At 34.4% G+C, this 7,038-nt stretch overlaps 1 pseudogene; it reads right to left on the bottom strand.

Moving 5' to 3' along the window:
* Positions 1-4,724: 4,724 nt before the first annotated feature.
* On the bottom strand, positions 4,725-6,246 carry LOC132363308 (casein kinase II subunit beta-like; annotated as a pseudogene).
* Between the last annotated feature and the right edge of the window lie 792 nt (positions 6,247-7,038).

The following is a 7,038-nucleotide window of genomic DNA, read 5'->3' on the forward strand; positions in this document are numbered from 1 at the left end:
ACTTTCTCCATTAAATTGGAAGGAAAAGGCTATATTAACAAGAGAAAACCATTATTTTTATAGGGAAATTTTGTCAGTTAAGCTGCAGTATGCCAAACATTTGTGTACCTGTCAACCAATTCTACATGATTGACATAGTTTGCATTCATATACAGATATTCCTGCATTTTGAGACCTAGTTTTACACATTGACATTTTAATATAAATGATCAATAGAAAATCATATTCCATGGGCATTATGAATGAGTCAACAAATTTATTTGGTTTCCTCTAAATAAATATTTCTTAAATGTCACACTTGCACAGCATTAAAAGTTTTAAGCAAATACTTGTGAAGCATGCCCCTGTGACACTGATGATTGAATATATTATCTTGTCTCTTTCTAATGAAGAAAACAGTGTAGTTGCCAACTTTATATGAACTAAGGGAAGTTCTCTGACCACATGAGATGTCATTTCAAAATAGATTTCCTTTGGAAGGATGATATTGTGCTAAAATAATATGAGATTTATTTTTATTGCCCACTAAAGAAATAAGGAAAATACAATGCCATGGAAAATGTTATTTTAATGCTGTGTTCAAAAGAATAAAAGTTAAATATAGAACTTTGAATTGCTTTTCTTCTCTCCTCACTAGTAGTATATGTTCGTATTCTGGAGATTGGGAAATTCAACTTCACACAACACATCCAGCTAATGAGACTGCAGAAACATTGTGCTCTCCATCATTTCCTTATCAGTGACAGTCAGTCCATTAAAAGCTCTAACCCCATGAAGTGAATTTCAGTTTTAAACTTTTGCATTCTGAAAACGGTCTTCCCAAGACCATTAATAGATAAGATGGATGCCACATTTGGTGACAGTTCAAGATACTTTTACCCTACTAGAACTGTTTTGAAACCAACAACAGACCTATTGTCTTCTACAAAGAAATTTTATAGTGCTATTTTAGTGAATTGCAAAATTCTGAAGGAAATTTTACTTTTATTTACCTGTGTTTTTGTTTCCTTACACAATGCAGTATAATATGTACAATACGTGTTTGTAGTCTACATTTTAATTGCATCCTTTCAGAAAACTTGAATAGGTCTACTAAAAACAATTTTCCTTTCGAGTGTGGCACTCTTTGTCCTTCTGAGAACAGAAAGATGATGATTTATTCCTGGATCCTTAATAGTTTTGGTTGCAATAAGTTAGTCATGCTCACAATTGAATGTCAGGATTGTAAAATAATCAAAACAGCCTTTCCAAACTTAGTGTGGAGAAACTGAACACACGCAAGCACAAAGATATGACTTCACCTCCTGACAAAGAAAGAGGAGGCGATTCCTGCCCAGACTGATGTCCCAAAGAAACAACCATGATTGTGAGGCATGGCATCCAGGGGGAGTTAAAGTCTTACTATTTGAGGTAATTTTTGAAAAATTGAAAAATGCGTACAAGTTTCCTTCTTTGAATATAGTCAGAACATGTCAAAAAAGAACGGAATTCAACTCTCTGAATTCAGTCTCAGGTTTCAGAAAATAGTAGGGATAGTCACCTGAAGCAATTAGGCTTTTGAGAAGAATGGCATATAGGCCACTGTTCTAGCTGTCCCTGAATGGGAATTGGAGACAAGGGCACAAATCTAGGTTTCTGGAGCTGTCCAATCAATAACTAGTGCCTTTGAAACACAAAATTCAGGAAACAATCAATGTATACTTAGGATCATTTGGTGATACAAAAAGTGCAGAAATAAATATGCCTGGAGATGGAGATACAGCTACTGATCTACAGTGCACAGAAAACTGGATACACTGAGTAGAGTGACAAATACATGGTGTGCTGAAGAGAAGAGCTGTGTTGTCCTGTCAGGTACTGAGATTAAAATCTGTTTACAAAAAAAAATAAATAAATAAGAAAAAATAATCTGTTTACAACATTCAGCAAAAGAGGGTTGGCTCCCTTTGGAAATTTATTTGTACTTCAAAGGATGCTAAATAGAAACAGGATTGAAGATATATTTGAATAAAATATGCTGTATTTGAAGTGGAATCATCTCCCATCTTTAGTGAAAATAGCTCTCATAATATCCCAGAAGCCAGGAGCACTATAGAGAGATTGTTTGGGTGGAACTACCAAATACAGTTACTTATATTAAATTAATATCAATAGTAGTCAATACACTTTGATCATTTTCTATGTGGAGTAGTATGCTTTATGTGGCTTATGTTATTTAATCTCTTCAATTAATCTATGAGGAGTCACTCAATGTTTGTCAATGTCACAGATTAATAAATTGAGTTTAATACAGATTAGGTATCTTTTCTCAAGATTATGAAACTAGAAAGCATCAGAATAAGAGTTTTCAAACCCTTATTTAGCAAGGCAGTAAATACTTCCTAATGCATATGATTAAGAAACAAATTATCTCATACTTTATGTATATGTTATTTGATACTAAGAGACTCAGTCAATCCTTCTGAGGGTACAGGTAACGGTAAATGCTTTTTCTTTCCACCCAAAATCTTCAGATAAAATGTTTTTAAGTGAATTGACTGTAAATAAAATTTTAATTTTATCTTAACAATATGTTAGAAAGATAGTTTAAAAAGTTTTTCATAATTCAAGATGATTTATATAATTTATATAATGTTCACATTAATTAAAACATGGTAACTGGGGTATACATATGGATAATTAGAGTAAGTTGGTAAGCTAAATTTTCTGTGTCTAACATAGATTATAAATTTGAGTGGACAAGAAAAATATGTTGCAATATCCATTTAAGCAACAGCAGCTTCTTATTACAAACACCATGCTTAATATAATCATTCCCAGATATAAGTGAAAAATATCTGATTATCACAGTTTTGTTTTTGCTTTTTTTTAGTAAACAAAAGAGATATTAAGCTTCAGAATGATGAGCTCAAGTTTCTTATTCCATGTGTCATTAGGATAAGTGGTATATAAATATTCTCCAACTTTGTTCTACATCTTCACAACAAAGTGCAATGATAAACTGATGCTTTGCAATCTGAAAATCACATTTGTCACTTTTTTCCTCTAAGGACGTCAGATTGAAAAACCTTTCTGATTTATGATCTGTGCTTCAATTACAGTTGAATTCAAGACCACATGAAAGAACTTGGTGCTGACAGTATTCAATTTTCACATGTATATGGTTTTCCAAGACACCATAGTTTTCTGCTCCTTGTCCTTACTCATCTGTCTACTTGCATCTTAGATTAAATATTTTCAACCAATATGCTTATTTGAAAGGGCCTTGTTTGAATTTTAGTGTTATTATTTTGCTGCCCCATTTATACCTTATACTTAAATAAATTGCTACTCCCCACTCCTATAGCTTGTTACAAAGTCTCCATTGTGGATTACAAAAATGTTTCATAATATCTGACCCTGAGGTGGCTAACATGATTCCAACATAGTATCTACAGGATAAATCCAAGCACCTCAAGGATAGATAGGTGTAGAAAGATCAAGTTAACAAAAACTAACACTTATAATATGAAAAAAAAAAAACACTAGAACAACATGCAGTGCTTAGCAAACAATATACTGTGAAGAATATGAATATTACAATGTCTATATTTGTTGTCACTCACATAGAAGTGTGGTGATATCATTAGTCATTGAATTAGCCTAGCTAGATTTTGATGGCTAAGAACACTCTCCAAATAGGCATCTTGATTTTTTCCACTGAGATGGGATTGGAATTTCAGTTCTCCAACTAAGAGATGTTTTATATCAACCCAACTTGACATAATTAGCCAATTCTCAATTTAATGTGTCATCCAATCTCTCCCCACTGATGTTCATAAATTTTGTATACACTCTGATTTCATTGGATTATTCATTATTTTTGACTTGACTCTCTATTCCAAGGCAAAAATAAAAGGTTTTATAGTACATTATAGTAGTTGCTAGATCAAATACCTAAATTTTAGCTTCTTTTCACATTTATAATCATAAATCTATTAAATTAATTTCCAGAATATATTGAAATATAGGTGGATTGAGATACACATTCTTGTCATGTTTAGATACGTCTGTTGGTACTTATGCTTTCTTTGAATTTTATTAAACATTGAACTGATTTTATCCAGTATAAAAATATATTCTCTCTTAAGATTTAATTGCTATTTACTAGTGATATTTGAGATTTGCTTTTTTTTAAATAATGCAAGTCAGTCTGTGGTTTGACACAGCAAAGTCCATTTCAACTTATAGCTCAGAACTATTTAAATAATATGAGAATTAGTTGATTTTAGGTATATGAAAACTTCCTTTCTAAAGACCTGTGATTCTTGTACCTTTCAACATGGTAGTTTTTGTAGATTTTTTAAAAAATTTCTTCATTATTATGGTACTATTCAGTATTCTTCTCATACATTAATCAATGATGCTAATGTATCTTAATATAAATAATCAATTTTATTTAGTAATTAAATAAATTAGCATTGAATTATTTTAAAAATGCCTTATGATTTTACAATGTTTATATTAGGAGCCATCAAGCCCTAAAATATTTTTCCTGAAGAGATATGACAAGATTTTATATAAATTTTGAGTAAATGCTTATTTTTGCCTTTTTTCTACTTTATTTCATATTCACACCACAATAATGACTCTTTTAATTTAAAATATAAACCATAGAGGTTTCCTTAAAGGTGGCAGGGGAGGACCGGAACTGTCAAAGACTGAGTGACAAGTGGGGTTGGGAATCACTGAACGGTCTTGACGGACTCAAAGTTGCTGGCGGCTTGGAACTGCATCTGGTAGGACAGTGGATGAATCTTGCAACTGTAGACTTTGGACATAAACTGGTTAGTGGGCTGTTTGGGCCGGCATTCAGCGTGCACTGTGAAGAGCATTGTGAGGGAAACTGGTACCCAAGTAGGGGCCTTCGTGTGGTGCTTCCTCGATGGTGTCTTAGGTGTGGAAACGTCCATGCACTTGGGGCAGTAGAGCTTCACCAGGGCCTCACCTGGGGTGTCAGAAAGGCTATTGGAAAGCATTGACTTTTTCTCACAGTGCACATGTGGCAGTAGCCAAACTCTCCCTGCTAGTACTTTTCCAACATCTGGGTGGTGCCATGGTTTGTGAGGACATAGGTGGTCTGGGTGAACCCATACAGCATCTTGGCTGACTGCTTAATCAGGGTTGTCTGGTTGGGTTTGTCTTCCAGCTCTTCATCAGGCTCCAGGGCCAAGATCATGTCTAGAGCTTGTCTACAGTGAGGCACCTGCTCATTGAGTTGACTGAGATTAAATTTGTCCTGGATGGAGTCTTCATCCACTTCACAGAAGAATTCATAGTCATGGAGCCCACAGAACCAGTATAAATAACACTTCCTGATGTTTAAATCATTTTTTTAAAATTTATCATTTATTTTTCCTTACTGATTTCCTGATGCTTCTTTGTCTCTGTAATTTTGTTTTCTTGAGTGATCATAAAAGTCTTTGAAAGTTAGGGGTCTTTTTTTTCTTTTGTTTTGCAAAGTATGTCATGATTAAAATGTGTTTCTACTTATTTTAATGAAGAAATAAATAAAAATATCATGGGAATGATATTAATTTCTATGTACTTTTAAGTGTTTATTGAGCATAGTATCGGTAAAGACTAGTGACCACATCAAAAGAGTTCAGCTCAATGGATTGATTTCACATGTCAGAAGATACCTGCTTAGTCAGACTCAGATCAAAAACAGAATACCAATAACCTAGCACATTCTCATCTCAGTAAAAACTGTTCCAGTTAACTGCTCTCATGACTTCTAAAACCAGAGATTAGTCCTGTCTTTTTTTGTACTTAGTATTAATAAATTATGCATTATGTACGTTATAGATGATCAATTCCCATTGTGTGAATATTCCACAATTCTTATGGCTTCTCCTATGAGTGGACATTTATGTGGGTAGCTTCCAGTTTGGGCTTACAAATAATGCTATAATGAATATTCTAGTGCATGCCTTTCAGTGAACTTATGAATGCACTCTTGTTGGGTTTAGGTATATATGTAGGAGTGGAGCTGATTATCTTTGGAACAGTGTATCTACAGCTTTTGTAAATGCTACAGTTTTTCGAACTGTCCTTATGCTTGAGTTTTGGTTTTTTTTCCTATTGATACCTTTTTTTTTTAGTACATCTTTATTGGAGTATAATTGCTTCACAATACCATGTTAGTTCCTGTTGCACAACAACAGATTGTTGCAAAATCAGCCGTATGCATACACATGTCCCCATATCCCCTCCCTCTTGAGCCTCCCTCCATCCTCCCTATCCCACCCCTCTAAGTCATCACAAAGCACCTAGCCGATCTCCCTGTGCTATGCTGCTGCTTCCCACCAGCCAACTATTTTACATTCGGTAGTGTATATACATCAATGCTACTCTCACTTTACCCCAGCTTCCCCCTCCCACCCCATGTCATCAAGTCCATTTTCTATGTCTACCTCTTTATTCCTGCCCTGCAACTAGGTTCATCAGTACCATTTTTTTTTTTTTAGATTCCATATATATGCCTTAGCATACGGTGACATACTTCACTCTGTATGACAGACTCTAGGTCCACCCACCTCACTACAAATAACTCAATTTCGTTTCTTTTTATGCTGAGTAATATTCCATTGTATATATGTGCCACATCTTCTTTGTCCATTCCTCTGTCAGTGGACACTTAGGTTGGTTCCATGTCCTGGCTATTGTAAATAGTGCTGCAATGAACATTGGGGTGCATGTCTCTTTTTGAATTATGGTTCTCTCAGGGTATATGCCCAGTAGTGGGACTGCTAGGTCATATGGTAGTTCTATTTTTAGTTCTTTAAGGAACTTCCATACTATTTTCCATAGTGGTTGGATCAATTTACATTCCCACCAACAGTGCAGGAAGGTTCCCGTTTCACCACACCCTTTCCAGCATTTATTGTTTCTAGCTTTTTTGATAATGGCCATTCTGACTGGTGTGAGGTGATACCTCATTGTAGTTTTGATTTGCATTTCTCTAATAATTAGTGATGTTGAGCACCTTTTCATGTG

This window comes from Balaenoptera ricei, chromosome 3, assembly GCF_028023285.1.
Source record: "Balaenoptera ricei isolate mBalRic1 chromosome 3, mBalRic1.hap2, whole genome shotgun sequence".
Lineage (NCBI taxonomy): Eukaryota > Metazoa > Chordata > Mammalia > Artiodactyla > Balaenopteridae > Balaenoptera > Balaenoptera ricei.